The sequence below is a fragment of the Talpa europaea genome, assembly GCF_964194135.1.
Source record: "Talpa europaea genome assembly, chromosome: 8".
Taxonomy (NCBI): domain Eukaryota; kingdom Metazoa; phylum Chordata; class Mammalia; order Eulipotyphla; family Talpidae; genus Talpa; species Talpa europaea.
The window spans coordinates 52,640,100-52,657,235 of NC_140075.1; the positions used below are offsets into that span (position 1 = coordinate 52,640,100).

General features: G+C 48.2%; 1 protein-coding gene across 1 annotated transcript in view; it reads left to right on the top strand.

Annotated features, from left to right (window-relative positions):
* SMAD6 (SMAD family member 6) overlaps positions 1 to 17,136 on the top strand; it is a gene marked incomplete at both ends in the record, with an annotated part of 73,686 nt that overhangs the window by 13,428 nt on the left and 43,122 nt on the right. The gene's annotated exons all lie outside the window — the stretch shown is intronic.

Sequence of the window (17,136 nt, forward strand, 5' to 3'; positions counted from 1 at the left end):
GAAATGAGAGGTTGATGGTGATTTGGGGCTATTGAGGGCCAGAAGGGTCCTTTGGAATAATGGTGGGTGGGGTATCCTATGAAGACAGCATGTGGCCTGGCTCTGTGCTGGGAGGGTGTCAACATCTGTGCTTCCTACTGGGCATGGCTGGATAGCCATGGAAGTCCAGCCCCCAGAGTGTATTTATTTATTTATTTTAAAGATTTATTTATTTTTGCATACAATTGCTGGGGTGCAGGCCAGAGGTGCAGGGGGTAAGAGGATTCACCGGAGACAGAGCAGGGAGCAGAACAGGTAGATAAACTGAAATACACTGCTGAGGGGAGCAGCAGGAAAGGTCTGCTGTGCCATGTAGCTTCCTGGGTGGAGATTGAACTCATGCTGCAATGGCTGTGGATAGATTCGTAGTGCTGAGATTTAACCTCTTGCACCACCAGAGAGGCCCCCAGAGTGTATTTAATGTAGATGGAGAGCATTGGCATAGGCTATCTGGATGGACAGGTGATTGTCTGACATCCCCTTCTCTCTATTGTTAGTAGTGGAAAGTCTCGTGTGTGGAGGTGCCTTCCAGGTTCATGGGATTTGAAGACATAGTCTCTTTTGATCTTGGTCATCCCGAAGCAAGCCTGGTGTGTAACTCGGGGGGAGCAACAGACCCTGGAATATTTGCAGTAGGTTCTCCCCCAATCTGGGAGGGCTCCAGAGGCCCTGGGACCGTTAGGTTCAGCTGCCTTTGGGGCCCAGTGGTCCTATGTTTGGGACTTCCCTCCAGGGGCCCAGGAGTCTTAGTGACTGGCTTATGAGAAGGTCCTTGCTGCTCTACTGTGGACAAGGACTGTGAGGTTCTTAGGAGAAAATTTGGCTTGCAGCGGCTTAGAATTCTCAGGGACTGAAGGGACTGGGGAGGTAATTTGGGATTTCCTAGGGCACGGAGAATGAATGACGTCTGGTGGGCTTTGGTCTGAGTTCCTGGTCACCTTGGTAGGCAAGTGGGGCTATCCCCTTTGTGGTTATCCAGGCCCTTTCTGGGGGCCTCACTTGTCCCCTGCCACTCTGGGAGCTCACTGTTCAGCTTTTCTCACCTGTTTGTGCTGTGGGGATCTGAGGACCAGTGGTGATCTGAGTACCTGCCTCCTGGGAGCTCATAGACTTAGGGCCTTGGTGGCTGCCACATTGCACAGGCCCAAGGAGGGAGGCCCTATGGAGTAAGGATAAGGCTAGAGGGGTGACCAAAGTCATCCTGCCAAGATGGAATGAAGGGAGGGGACAGGCGGGACTTGAGTTCAGAAAGGTGAATAGAGAGTATGATGCCAAGCTGGGCATTTGGCCTTCAAATAAAGATAATACTATTACAGCTCCTGACAACAGTTGACATTAATTGACACTACTTAGCACTTACTAAGTGCTGGTCCTCTATCTCATTGACTCCTGACCACAACCAAGTAAGACAGATAGGATTCCCTGATTTTTTTTTTAGAGGTGAGGAAGCAGGCATCTCTCTGGTGCTAACTGTTCAAATTCCTGAATTTTTGTAAGTGGTAGGTTTGGGATGTGATTACCCACTCTCCTATCCTGGGGGAGGATAGTGTTCCCACCTAGTGTTCCACAGCAAGCGTGTCTCCACTTGCTTCTTGAATCCAGACCGGGTGGTGACCAGGGCAATGGAGGTAGAGTAATCAAAACTTGGGGGCAACCTGTTCCAATTTAAGTGCCAGGGATGGGGTTGGGAGCTGATAGGAGGCATGGGGCTCTGTGCATATTGGCATCATCAACAGGCAGACTTCACAGATGTCCAGAGACCACACCAGCCATCTTGCCCAGTCCCCTCTGCCTCCCTGGATTCTGAGGGGCTGCTGTACCCAAGACCCTGGCCCCTCTCAGTGTCTCAGGACTAGCCTTGTGTTGGAGCAGGGTGTCTGCAGTCCCGGGACGGAGACCGCCCTTGTTTGTCTCCCACAATGACAATTCCAGTGCCCGGCCTGGAGCTGGCTATTTTTATCCAGCTCCAAGGTCTCTGCTGCATTTTCCTGTCCTGCTGTTGAGGCCACTTTGGGGAATGGTGGGGATTTTGAGGCTCAGTCACAGCCAGGGCAGGCAGGGACATGTGGGTGGGCAGGGTTGGGGGCAGCAGGACAGGAGATTATCTTGTTTCAGCTTTCTGTGGAACGGTTGACAGAACATGCTCATCTGATCTCTGCATCAGCTCTAAATTTAGATACACGATGCCCACTGCACATGGGAGAAAGCAGAAGGTCAGATGGGGCATATGACTTTACCAAGATCACTCCAGTGGGAGGGCTTCCCCTACAATTTAAGACCTTTACACTGAGTCTTCAGTGGGATTTGGGTATAATTGAAAACCTGAAAGTCCCACTTGGAACCTCTTCAGAAGCTTGATTCTCTGGTTTTCTCATCTAACTCAGAGCTTGCAGTGCTGCCCCTTGACTGACTAAAGCTCTCTGAAACCATCCTTTTCCTCTTTGTAACATTTTCTCCCTTTTCCCCTTCCCTTGATTTCAGTTCAGTTTGGGGAGGAAAGCAAAATTAAATTTACACTAAGGTGTGAGTGACTGATAGGTGATTTAAAGGCAGAATATGCTATAAATCAATGAAATGCCAGATGAAGGACCACATGGAAATGGCCATTCAGAGGGGAGGCTGGTGGGGGGAGGGGGGGAGGCAGGGCATGCTAGGCTCTAGGCTAGAAGAATAGATTCTACATGACACAGGAAGCTTTTGCCCTGGGTGAGAGAAGGAGCAGTCAAGTCAGGCTCAGTGCTGGGTGCTCAGTGAGCTAAGGATAGCCTGAAGTGGCAGGGCTGCTTTACAAGCTATGCCAGCCTTAGTTCATACAATGGGACCAGGGGCGGAGCACTGGCTTCTTTAGGAATCAGTGACACCCCTCTGCTATCTTAATCTAGTACCTGTTGGATAACTGTTTAAGTGCTCTGTTCAGCACCTACCATGTGCCAAGTATGGTGTCAGCTGCCTGTCATGGGAACATTTTGACTTTGGATATATATACTAGTATTTTGGATGTATATACTAGTATGTGTATACTCGTTGTTGGTTTCTTAAAAGCTGTGCCAGTGTGGTGGGGGTGTGTGCGGGGAGATGACTCTGACCCTCATTTTAAAGAGAAAACCTGGGGTAGCAAGGGAACTGTGCAGGACCACACAGAGTTAGGGGCTCAGCTGAATGTGGGTGTGTTTCCTTCTCAACTAGACTGTATGCTCCTTGAGAGCACAGATCATTCTCTATGGTTCTTGCATTCTGTTTGTTAAATGTTTGGAAATAGAGGCTCAGAGAAGTCAGAAGAGTGACTGAGAGCCACGCAGCAAGCATCGGCTGGTGAAGCCATGTCACAGCTTAGGTGGGTCGGTGCTGCCAGCCCACCTGCCATCTCTTCTCTCAGTGGTCCTTGAAGAGTCACCCTTTTGACTTGCAGCCTCGTACTATCTAATATTCATCATCAGTGCCTACAGAAGCCGGAAGAGGAGTATCATGGTGTGGTATTGTTAACGGCTGCTTCCTGATTCTAGGGCTCAGCTCTGCTGTCCTTGAATGCCCCCATCTGACACAGAGCCGGCAGCTCCACATTCTCAGAGGTGCTCAGTTCACTTAGTCCAGTTAGCCTGTGCTTAGCCTCTATAGCCCGGTGGACTGAAGAATGTGGACTCTGCATCAGTGGGCCTAGGATACAAGTCCTGGACTGACATTTTCTGGTTGTGTGAGTTTGGGGCACCATTAACCACTCTGCACCATTAGCCACAACATTTCTCTGTGGTGAGGGCTAACTGAGATCATGTCTGTCAGTCAGCTAAGGCTTGGCACATGGCATGTGGCACATGGTAGGTGTGGTCATTATAGTGTGAGGGGCTCTGTGTTTAGGGTGGGGACACAGATAAAAGTCATAGCATCTCTACCCTCCAGGTCCTCACAGACAGATAATAATGAGAAATGGTATAAGAGGAAGAAGGGATTAGTGTTAGACTCTTGGTGTGGTGGGGAGGCCACCCAGGAAGACTTCCTGAAAGAGGTAATATCCAAGTTGGGTTTTACAGGACAAATGGGGGTCTACCAAGAGCCAAGATTGGGGGTGACATCGTCTACGTAGAAGGCCTAGAGGTGTGAAAACAATCTGATGTTGAGAAACCAAAGGAGTTTAGAGGACTGGGAAGCAAAGCATTAGGCATTGGTGGGAGATGAGGCGGGGAGGCCAGGGCCTGGATAATCATATTTTTAAAAATCCTTGTACAATAATTTACAGAGCATTCAGGTTAGTGGCCAATTCAGTGACTTGTCACACCTGGTAAGAGGTAAGACCTGGATGACATGGCTGTCACTTTGATGGTGCCCGATCTTGTCACATGACCTGTGAATTTGGGCATGCCGAAGAGAGAACAAGAGGGCAAGGGGTGAAGTTTTAGCTGTAAAGGGGGCTTCCGTTGGCTTTGGACAGCAGAAAGGATGTTTTACCTGGAGATGGGGGCAGATGGTGCCCTCACACTATTGGACTTGAACCTAGATCGGTCCCCAAGGATCTGATCCCCAAGAGGAGTCCCTTGGGTGTGGCCTGTGCCCCCTGGGCCTATACTGGAGTCAGGCTCCAGTCTGGAGATTGTGGATAGATTGTAGGACTGATGGAGAGTTCCCAGGCCAGGATTAGTTTGTCATATCCAGAATAGGTTTCCGGTTTGGCTTTGCCCTTTACCCACTGTGGAGCTTCAGGCAGGCTTCTCATGGCTTTGATCTTTGTTGTACATTGGGACCATAGGCTATAATGCTGATGTGTTCCAGGTTGGGGGATCATAGGTTCTGGGCCTTAGAAGGTTTGGGCAGAGAGCTGGTATTTCTGGCCTACAGAGGGAAGGGGTTAGACACACACACACACACACACACACACACACACACCCTCTCTCTCTCTCTCTCTCTCTCTCTCTCCCCCCCCCTTTCCGTCCCTCCCCCTCTCTCCCGCTCTCATTCCAGAGCACTAAAGTTTGGGAACTAGACTGGTGATACACTTGATCAATGATAAATCCAAGGCCCAGAGAGTGTGATTGACTCACCAAAGATCACACAGCTTTTCACCTTGCTGGGCTCCTGACAAGGACCCTGGGACTGGTATGTTTCCTGACTATCACCCACTTTTGTGTGATGAGTCAATGTATTGAACATGTATTAAGAACCTACTACTCACCAGTGGCAGGTGGTAAAAAAGGTGAAAGCCTGGAACATCTCCTTGAGTTGCTGATGGTCTGGTCAACAAGGATCGTGCTGAGTGCCATGGAGTTGTGGACAAGTTTAGTACCAGCAGTGTGTCTAGAACAGGTGACTCTGTTGGGGTGAAATGGGGGTATTCAAGGAAAACTTCAGGGAGAAAGTGATTCCGAGTTGGGTTTTTGTGGAATTACTGGGCGTTTACCAGGATGTAGATAATCTGTCAGATGGAAGGAATAGCTGTGCAAAAGCAGGGAGGTGTGCAGTAGCACTTTGTGTTCTAAGAGTTTGTGTCTAGAAAGTTAATATGTGAGACACAGGGTGAATAGGAAAACATGAATCTGGAGGAAAGGGCTGGAGCAGAGGATTTGTGGTCACTGGGTCCAGGGGATGATGGGTATACTGATCCTTAAGGGGCTCTGGACCTTGTCTGGAGTCCAGCATAGGCCCTCCATAGCAGGAGGCCATTGTGGAATAAATGAATGAATGAATTTTTTTTTTAAAAGATTTATTTGTTTTTGCATACAAGAACTGGGTGTGGGAGGGTGAGGGGATTCACCAGAGACAGAGTGGGGAACAGAACAGGCAGATCAACTGAAATACACTGCTGAGGGAAGCAGCAGGTGAGTCAGGAGAGGTCTGTTGTGCCATGTGGGTCAGCTCCCTGGCCAGGGATCAAACTCATGCTGCAGTGGCTGTGGATAGCTTCATAGGTTGTGTCTTAACCCCTTGAGCCACCAGGGAGGCCACACGAATGAATTTTTGCTTGTGATCAAGAGATCGAGAGAAAGAGAAACATATAGACAGAAAGATCATAATACATTTAATAATCACAGGTAACTCACCTCTGTGCCAGGTACTCTTAAGTGCCTTAGACATTTTTTTTCACAGATTCCTGCCAACAGCTCTATCTGGTAGCCACTTTTATTATTGAAGTTCAGAAGCAGGAAACTGAGACCCAGAGAGGTTAAGTAACTTGCTTCGGGTCCTGCAGCTGGAAAGCCGTAGAGCAGGGATCAGAGCCCAGGCAGTTTGACCTCTGTTAGTTCCCCAGTGTTGGGCATGGTGCCCTCTCAGCCCCTTGGAAGGTGCAGGGCTTACATGGTCCTTGCAATTCTGGGGCTTCTGTGTCCCTGGGTTCTTGAGATTTAGATGAACAATTGACACCAGGCCCCAGAGCAGCTTTCTTCATAGGATGGTTGCTGGGTAAATAAATGAATGGCCAGGGAGATGGTAGGTAAACCAGCTTCTTAGAGAAGGCTGCTGGGCCCAGGGGGAGTCCTGTGCCAGTCTGGGACTGCTTGAGCCAGAAGCAGATGGACCCTACCTCTCCCTATGCCTCAGGCTGCCTACATCACCGGGGGAACCAGCAGCTTTTCCGAGGAGACCTGAAATTCCAGAAAATTCACTTGGTTACATCCAGCCTAATCACAACCAGCTGTCTGCCTGGCCCCATGGCTCGCCCTCCTCCTATCCCCGCTGGCATGCTTTCCCTGGGCGTCTGTAACAATCAGGAGCCATACTCAAAAGTTTCCTTGTCAGGGTAAAGTGTCTGTTGCCAAGAGCTCCTTCTTTGATGCAGAAAATATATCCTGAAGGTACTTTGTCAGATGTTTTTATATTAAACATTCTCCCTCCATGGCCCTGGGCCGTTGAGGGCAACAGAGATGCATCACTTTTCCAGTTGCCCTTTGTGGAAAGAATTCCTGGTGTTCTTGGGCCTTCTCCCCAAGAGCACCCTCTGCCCCCTGCAGGGCTGGCTTGCCCCCCTCTTCTCTTTCCCTACCCCTCCACTCCCCCCACAGCCAGAAGAAGGTAAGGATCCTCTGGCCTGAAGGAGGCATGCTACCCTCTACCCATGGTAGACTTTTCTGGGTTTGGAAAAATGGAGGTCTCATGTTTGGAGCGGACATCAAAGCCACCACCCCAGACTGCAAGGTGAATCATTGCTGAGACTTTAATTGATCTTTAAAAGGAGTGGTGGGAGCCTGGGAGCCATGAATCGTTCTGAACTGTGCCGACCTGGACAGAGCCAGGAGAAGCTGGGCTGTCGGACCTTCAGTGCCAGGTGGGGGCCGGGGTTCAATCACAGTCTGAAGTGTGGGCTGGGCTGGACTGGGCACTGCAGGTTTCCTCAGCAGCCCTGGAAATCAGTTGGGAGGAGGGGCTTTGCTGGGCACATGTGGTTAGTGGGAAATGCTAGGAGAGGGACAGGGATACAGGGTGCAGTTGTTCAGGTTCCAGCTCTGGCCTCTTAGGCTGAGTGGGGTGAAATGGGGCTCCCAGTAAGCACCTCTGTAGATAGACTGTCTTCTCACCCCCTCAGTGTGTGTATGCCCCAGGGGGTCCCCAAACTGCAACTCCCACACCCTCTGCCTTTCTCCACATCTTCCTCAGCCCCCCCATTCATTGAGGGCCACACTCCCTGGACCCACTGTCCGGTCCCTGCCTTCCCCTCAGCATCTGGGTGGTCTTCCAGAAACCACACATGTGTTCTGGGGCACAAGTTCTGCCCCGCTGGGCACAGAAGGTGCAGGGTCAGGGTCAAAGAAGAGGGGACACCCACTGTTTCCAAAGGCAGGATTCCATGCTGTTCTCTGAAGGTGGGACACAGGCCTTCACCACCTAGCACCTAGCTCAGGGCCTGTTGGGCAGTAGATATGTTATAGGGCAGCCCCGATACAAAATGGGGTGCCTGGCTGTGGGTCCTCACCCGCGCGCTTAAAAGGACTTATCAATACTCTACTGCAGGCACACACGAAAGGTTAATAAAAGGTTTAGGACATTCTTTCCCCCTAACAGATATAGGGATTTTGTTAGTGATTCTCAAGGGCCCCTCAGAAAGCATGTTTCGTAGAGAGGCCGTGATCACTCTGAGCTCATCTTCTCATGCCCAGGGACACCCTGATTGGGCTGGGGGAGAGCCCAGCCTCTGAATTTCCTTTGCTCTTAGACCTGGGAGAGGACCTGAGGAGGATGAGAGGCCCAAACACCTGGGGAAACAGAGCTCTGTCTCCTGCCCGGCTGCCCAGCGCCTGCCTTCTCTTTTATAGGGCAAAGGCCAGGGTGAGCCCCAGGGGCACCCACTTCTAAACGTGGTGCTATACCTGCTTGGGGTGTCCTAACTCTCACTTTTTGCTGGTGGTCTTGAACTGCTTCCACCCACCTTCTCTATCTGTAAAATGGGTCATTTGTTCGAACTCATTGTTTTATTACTCTCTTTGCACATTAGAGTCCTCAGAAGTGACTGTAAAATGTTCAGATCTCATTTCAGAAATGGTTGGGGTGGGACTAAACATCAGGTTTTCTTTCAGTTCCTCAGATCATTCTGATAGGAAGCTGGGCCTGGGAATCTAGATCTAGATGGACCTAGACAAGACCTAGTACATCCAAGCCAGCTTCCTCTCAAGGCAGGAGGGCCTAGCCTGCACTGATTACTTCTGGGGATGGGATCACATATCCTTTCTTCTTTGACCTTGACAGTAGTCCTGGGAGTGACCTTGCCTATCCTGCCACCCAGGAGGGCAGAAACTGAGGCCCAGAATAGATGTGTGGTTTCCGGAAAACCACAGAGCTGCTGAAGAGAAGGCTGGACCTGGCATTGGGTCCAGGGAGTATGTCCCTCGGTTCTGGGTCTCCCTGGCTTGAGTGCTTTCAGCTGCCATGTGTGTTTGAAGGTTAATGGTATTGTTGTAGAGCAACCCCGATACAAAACGGGGTGCCTGACTGTGGGTCCTCACCCGCGCGCTTGAAAGGACTTATCAATGCTCTACTGCAGGCACACGCGAAAGGTTAATAAAAGGTTTATTTACAAGGGAAGGGGAAATGAGGAAATGTACAGCTCAGGGAGAAAAGTGGGAGACAAAGTTTTAAATGCGTCCTACCCGATCCGCCGATCAGGAACCCCAAAATGGCACTCTGAGAGCTGGCTGCGAGCCAGGAGCCGTGAAGCCAGGAGGCGAGCGACAGCGAGCCCCCCCAAGGCCCACGTGTTTGGTTTTTATACCCAACCTGGCTGCTTAACTCCACCCTCAGGTCCCAGCCACCCTCCCTTTGGTGGTGACGGGATTTGTCTTTCCCAATGTCTTGATGGCTTTGGTCTGGAGTGGGGGTAGAGTCCACAAAGCCTGTATGGGATGAGCTCAGGACATCATTTCTCCCTAACAGTATGAGAGTACCAAGGAGGTCACCAGGCACTGTACATATTTGATTCTCACCATGGGGGCTAAAGGGGGTGTGTAACTTTCAATTTTCAGGCTAGAAAGTTAAGTGTGGAGGTGGTTGACATGACCTGAGCTAGGGCCAGCATCTGACCAGCTCCTTTGTGAGGACGTTGTGGTTTTCATCTCCTGCAGGAAGGGGGTTCTCTGTTCATGAAGGCTGGGGGCAGCCCCGCCCAGGTCCCAATACCTTCCTTGTGGTCTTGACATCTCCCTTGGGTCAGAACAGCTTTACAAAACAAAAAGCCAGGGGGCCTCCCTGGTGGCGCAGGGATTAAGGACAGCACTATCAAGCTATGTTGGCCATGGTGGCATGAGTTCGATCCCTGGCTGGCCAGGGGGCAGCCCACATGGTGCAGCAGACCTCTCCTGCCTCTCCCACTGCTCCCCTCAGCAGTGTATTTCAGTAGATCTGCCTGTTCTTCTCCCCATTCTCTGGTGAATCCTCTTACCCGCTGCACCTCTGGCCTGTATGCATAAATAAATAAATCTTAAAAAAAAGCCATTCAGTTCTGCTCAGTCCTGCTTCTGACCTTGGAGTAGAGTGTGGCGTGATGGGCATAGATGATGGGTACTCGGCACCCAAAAGGCAGGGGTGAGAAGCTTGGGCTTTAGGGGCCAGACCTGCCATCTCTATCCCTTAGTTTCCCTTTGGCAACCTTGCCTGACTCCACCTCTTACAGGGACTTGGCAACATCTTACAGATGCCTTGGCCCACCTGGATTGTGGGAGCATTGTGCCTGCACACACTTTATTTTCAGTGAATGCAATTAAGTGAAGTAGTGATCAAGTATTAGCATGAGGGATCGGATTGCATGGAGAAGATAGCCAAGGTGGGGCCTTCTCAGGAAACTTGGGATCTGATCTGACCTTGGTGAGGCAAGGCAGATGCTCTTGCCTGAATGAACTTGTGGGCTGGGCAATGGCCACTGCCTGGGGCAGCTGCAGGGATGCTGGGAGGCGGCTGGACCTGAGGGAGGCAAGGGTTGCACCAGGCTGAGAGGGAAAGGGGACCTCAGCTGTAGGTAGCTGCTGGGCAAAGGCACAGTGGTGTGAAGATGCTTCTCCTGGGCAGGGGAGCAATCCTGGCAGTGTAGTGAGACATGAGGGCCTTGAATGCCACTTCAGGGCAGGCTTGACATTTTTCTTTGGTGGACCACTGCTGGGTGTCTCAGAAATACTTTTGATTGATATTTGGGTTCATCTTTGCCTTGGAGAATAGGTTTGTATGGCCCAAGAGTGTAGAGGGTTTTTTTGTTTGTTTAATGTGAATGCTTTATTGACATATCATGTGTGTGAAAAGCAGATGCATCACAAGTGAAAAAATTTCCCAAACTGGCCATATTTGTGTAATTACAGCCCAGATCTTGAAACAGAACGGGGCCTCTCAGTCCCAGCTTGTCACTCCCACACCCCCCATGGGGAACTGAGCTCCATCTTGACTCTGCACGTTGGTTTTCTTGTTTTTGAACTTTGTGCAAATGGAAGCTATAGACTTTTTTTCTCGAGATATAATTGACATACAACATTGGTATTCTTTTCAAGCATACAGTGTAATGATTGAATATATGTATATATTGATTGCCAAACGATGACCACAATTAGTAGCACCCATCATCTCACAGTTACACTTTTTCCAGTGTGATGACAATTTTGAAGATCAGTATGTTCTCATAGCAACTTTCAAATACATAATTATTGCCAACTCTACTCATCATCGCTGCACATTATATCCCCAGGACTTTATAATCTTATAGCTGGAAGTTTGTAATGTTTAACCACCCACTTCCCCCACTCTCTGCCCCTGCCTCTGTCCCCCACCAGCCCTGTGGGCTCTTTCACTCAATAGGGGTTCCTCCAGATTGTTGTCAACTCTGTGCTCATTCATTCATTGCTGGGTAATATCCTCTGCATACACACCATAGTTGTCCTGGTCTGATGTATCTGTTTTACTTATGTGTATTCAGGGAGCTCCCAGTTTCTGGCTCTTATCCTTGATGTTATAATAATGTTCTTGAACAAATCTTTCTGTGGACATAGGACAGACTTCTTGGGTTTATACCTGGGAGTAGAATTTCTGGGCTGTGCATTAAACACGTGTTATTCCATGTTATTCCATTCTGCCATACTGTTGACCAAGACCACAGCATTGGGTCAGAAATACTTCTGGGGGTTTGGCTCATTCCATCTATTTTAACAGATGAGATCCTGAGATGGGCACTGCCTGTCCTTCACCCCACAGTCCCCAAGTAGCAGAAGTTGGTCTAGACCTGGGGTTTCCTCAGGGCCTCTGCCCACATGGAGGACGAATTTTGATCCCTTAGACCATATACTGCCTCCGCCCTCTACCCTTGAGGCAGGATTTTAGATCTCTGTCCTTTCTGAAGGCCCTGTGCAGTGCACTCTGGGAAAAACAAAGAGGAGAAAAGAGTGAAAGGAAACCAAACATTGGAAAAGAAGTGTGTTTCCAATAAACTGGGCCTTTCACCGGTAGCCAAAACATTACATTCCTGTACCCCGGGAGCAGCCGGTCGGGTTTGCCTCTCTGGGCTGTAAATCTTGCTGGGTGTTGGGTTGGGATGTTCGCATAGTTCCCGGGACACACAGACAGGCAGTGTCATTCGAGGCTTTGGATCCCTGGACTTGGGGGTGACACGTCACTGTGTTTTTTCAGGGGGCTGGATTAACCCCAGTGGGGACCCCTAATAGCTGGACACCCAGGCCCTTCTGAGGGAGCAGTATGTGAGTTGCCTAAAGAGAATTTCTCTGCTTGCCCACCCCCTCCCTTTCTTGGGTGCTTTGATGGGTTCGAGGTGTTTATAGGCTTGATTCATGACTGAGTTACCAGGGTTTTCCACGGAAATAACTTATTAAAGGGGCCGTGCACACAGCAACATTGAAGTCTGCAGAAGGGTGCGCATCAAAGGAGGCCGGCGGCCCAGCCTGTCAGCATTTCACTGGCCAGGAGGGGCAGAGAGGGGGCGGGCCTGGGCTGCAGGAAAAACACTTGGGCTTAAGAAAACACTCCCCAGACAAACCCAAATTCAGGTCCATGGAAAAAAGAGGGGGGAGTAAAAGCCCAGGATCCCAGGCCAGTCCTCCATCCAATCCTCCTGCCCAGATGTGGGGACACATGTGGGTGCCCAGCTGATGCTTGGTCTCAGACTTTTTGCTGTCAAGCTTGCACCTCCCCTTGGCGCAGGGCTGTTCCTACAGACTGCCTGCTGCCTTTTACCAGAGACAATAAGGGAGAAGCTAAGGGTAGAGGGATTTTCTGGTTTACATTCCTAATAGCGCCTTTCCTTTGATTTAATTATGTCTGCTTTTTAAGATTTGAGGCTCACTAACAGCCTCCCTTTCCTAGGATGTCTTCAGGGATTGCACAGTACATAGTAGCTACTCTCTCTTCTGAATTTTCTGTGGTTTCCTTCTCTATGCTGCTTCCGTGAGTGGATTGACTTAGCATTAGCTTATCCACTGTCCCAAAGAAGACTGAATCCAGGTTTGCTTCTGCCCCTGTGGGAGGTAGTCGAGAAACTGGTGACTCTGGCACCTGATATTGCCCACCCCGTCCAGGAAGACAGGATTTGGAACCATTTCCCAAAACTCACTCTGGGTTCTTTCACAATACTACAGTAGCAGTAGGGGTGATAATAATAATGGTTAATATTTGAGCACAAAACATAGGGTACACTCTACATGCTTCTTATTTCTGAAACTCATTTATTCTCAAAAAGGGGGGCTCTGTTATCACTTACACCTCTTTTACAAATGAGGAAGCTGAGGACTCAGGAGAGGTAATTTGCCCAGGGCAACAAGCAAAATAAGTGGCAGAAGCTGGATTTGAACATAGATTCTTCCGACTCTAGGGCTTGCATCCTTGGATAAGTCACTTTACCTCTCTGCAGGGGAATCACCCCCACATTCTGTCAGTGATAGCACAAATTGGTTGGAGAAATAAGACAAACTCATGAGGCAGGATGTGGTTTGTTGTTTTGGTTTATTAAGATATAATCTATACATTTTTAGAAAGTGCACTAGACTATTAATTTGGACAGTTAATGTAACATTATCACATAATGGAAATATGGGACATTTTCATCACCTCCCAAAAGTTCCTTAGTGCCCCTTTGGTCAGCCCCTACCCCATCCCCTAGCTGCTGGCAACCACCAATCCGGTTTCTGTCTTTTATAGTTTTGCGTTTTCCTCAATGTCCTACAAATGTAATCATCCAGTGAGTCACCGTTTGTACTGTTTTTTGTTGTTGTTTTTAATTCCTAATACTATGAGATTCTCTCATGTTGTTGCATGGGTAGACCTTTGAGTTGTTTCCAGTGTTTTGGGTTGTAAATTTGTGTTCAGGTCTTTGTGTGAACATGAGTTTTCAGTTCCCTTGGGTAAATACCTAGGAGTAGAATTGCTGGGTATCTGGTTAAAGGTTGATAAAGGTTAAACTTCATAAAAGATTGCCAAACTTTTCCAAACTTGTGTGGCTTAATTTGTAGTAACACTGGCGCTGTGAGATTCCCTTACTCCACTCCTTTAGCAGTACTTGGTTTGGTCTGTTTATTTTTACTTGAGTTATTCTAATAGATGTGTAGTGAGATCTCATTTTCCTAATGCCTATTGACTTTGAGCATCTTTTCATGTGCTAATTTGCCATCTGTATATCTTCCTTGGTGAAAATCTGTTCAGATCTTTGCACGTTTTCTCTATTGGATTGTTTTCTTACTGAATTTTGAGACTTCTCTGTATATGCTGGCTTCCGGTCCTTTACAAGATTCGTGTTGTGAATATTTTCCCCCAGTCTGTGACTTGTCTTTTCATTTTCACCAGTGGAGTCTTTTGCAGAACAGAAGTTTTTAATTTTGCTGAAGTCCAATTGGCCATTTGTTTTGTTCTCACGTGTTTCGTGTCACATGCAGAACTGGCAAACGCAAAGTCACAAAGATTTTATGTTTTTCATAGAAGTTTTATAGCTTAAAGTTTTACATTTAAGGTTATAATCCATATTTTTTGTATCAAAGTGGGAGGTAAAAGTCTAGGTTCATTTTTTTTCCCATATGGAGATCCAGTTGTTCTAGTATGATTTATCAAAATGTCTGCCCTTTCTCCTGTGAATTATGTCAGATCCTTTTGTCAAAAATCACTTGATCATATATTTGTGTTCTCTTCCTGGACTCTATTCTGTGTCATTGTGTCTCTCCTTTCACCAAGTGTGTACCCGATTTCACCAATATTGCGCTTGGCTTTACTGTCTTGATTACTGTATCTTTACAGTAAGCTTTGGAAAATGGAGTGTAAGCCCTCTGACTTTGTTCTTTTTCAAAGTTGCTTTTGCTGTTCTTGGCATTTGTATTTTCAATTGATTTTAAATCAGCTATTGAATTTGACAAAATGACAAAATATCCTGCTGGGCTTTTGATCGGAATTGCATTGAATCTTTAAATACTAATTTGGGCAGGTTCCACACCCTGACCATACTGAGTCTTCCAATTTGTGAATATGGTATATCCATGTACTTGGATCTTGAATTTCTCTCATTGATGTTTGTAGTTTTCAAAATACAGATCTTGCACTTTAGTGTTAAATTTATACCAGTGGAATTCACGTTTCTTGGTACTACTGTAAAACATTTTCTAATTATTTATTATTACTAGAATGTAGAAATAAATTTTATATTTTTAAAATGATTCATACAATAAATTGTATGCATAGCACTTTAATGTCTTGGGTACTTGATGTTGGGTGCCATGTTTCAGAGGAAGACTTGCAAAGTAGAGGATTTATTTTTTCTCCTAGACTCTCAGATAAATTACTTCTGCCCCATGATATCCCCTAACATAGTCCAATATGAGTTTATTTATGGAGACTGATGTGGCATCCTGAATGGGTTGCCTCAGCCTTTGGAAGTCGGTTTCCTGTCTATGAAATGGAAGGCCTCTGCGAAAACTGGATCTGATGACCTGAAGAGGTCCTTCCCAGCTCTGAGCCTCATATGCACATAGGCTGCAAGATGGAAGATTTGAAAGAGACTGATTCCTTCCCTTGGGGAACCCTAATTTCACTAGGCAGGGAGAGCACTTGCTTGCGGTTGCATAGTAGCTGATAGAGGACAGGACTCCTATCCCAAATCCAGGCCCTCAACCCTGATTTAGATGGGAATGGCAGTCCAGCATGGAGCCTCCACAGCCAGGGGAGGAGGAGGACGAGATTAGAGAGGTGACCATAGGTGCCAGCAGCCAGGAGGCCACTGGGAGCTGTGACCCTCAGAAGTGGTCAGTTTCACGTTTGGCTGTTTTCAAAGTATGAAAGCACCATGCTTAGAAATGCGGGTTTTGGCTGACCGCGCCCCAAGTGTGGAGCTTAAAAAGCCTTTGTAATTCTTTGGTTTGGAGCCAAGTCTGGGCATGGCTGGGGGAAAACACTGGAACCCATTAGTGTTGTTGTAGTTGCTCTCCTCCTGGGGTCCGGGGGGAGAGGGCATGGTGGTGGTAGTGGAAGCAGCCTCCTCTTGACTTGGTTACTGCAGACAGTCCAGGAACCTGAAGGCTACAGAGTAGGGAGGAGAGAAGGGCGGGCAGGAGCCTCCTCGGCCATAGAGGCCCCAGCCTGGCCTTTTTAATAGTGACAAGAGCAGCTCACCAAATACTCAATGGCTTTGGTTTTCATGGCACCCCTCTGAGTTGTCTTCCCATTTTACAGATCTGAAGAAATTAAGCCTCCTTAAGTTTCATTTATCAGAATCCCATCGAGACCCAGACAGGGAGGAGCTGCTAATGGGTGCAGGGTTTCCACTGGGTGATGAAAAAGTTTTGGAAGTGAACAGTGGTGATGGCCACACAACATTGTAAATATACTCAGTGCCACTGAATTGTACATTTTAAAGTGGTTAATATTAAGTTATGTGTATTTTACCACAATTCTTTTGTTTGAAAAGCTGGTGTGCCCTTTTACCTATCTGTGCTACCTCGCCATAGCAGACTCCTTGGCATGGGAAAGTGGGTTCTGGGACTGTGCCTCCTCGTTAATGGGTCCAGGCAAAGGTGGGGCAGGGGTTTAGGCCAGTGGATCAGCATGAAAGTTTGGCCTTTTCTTGCTATTCTACCCTGAGGATAGAGAGACGGTTAGACTCTGGGACACTGGGACACTGTCCCAGAACCCTTGATCCACACAAAAGAGGTGGGAGTGAGTGACTATGGCCTACTGGCCACCAAAGCCACACCATAGTCTGGGACTGGACTGGGGCCAGGGGGATGGCCTGGGGCTCATCCAGTGGGCCTCTGATCTCAGTCCCTTGGCAATACTAGAACTTATGATTCTTTCCCCCACAAGAGCCTTTCCCTTTGGGAGGGAAATCAGGGAAGGAAGTCAAAACCTAACTGCCCATGGTATTTGACATGCATCATGAAGGATGTGGGGGGAAATGATATGAAGTACTGTAGCCAAAACAAACAAGCAAATAACAAATAAAAGAGACTCAATGAAGCAATCTTGATCATTATTGAAAGTGAATGAGAGTTAGCTTAGGCTGGGTTCTTAGAAGAGAGCCTGAGATGGGGAATTGGGCAAATGTGACTTATTGGTGGCATGTTCTCAGGAGAAGGAAGTGAGGATGGGACAGCAAGGATGTGGAGTCTAGTCTCAACCTGAGCCAGGGGTGCTGGAGAGGGACTGTACCAGAGTTGGTCACAC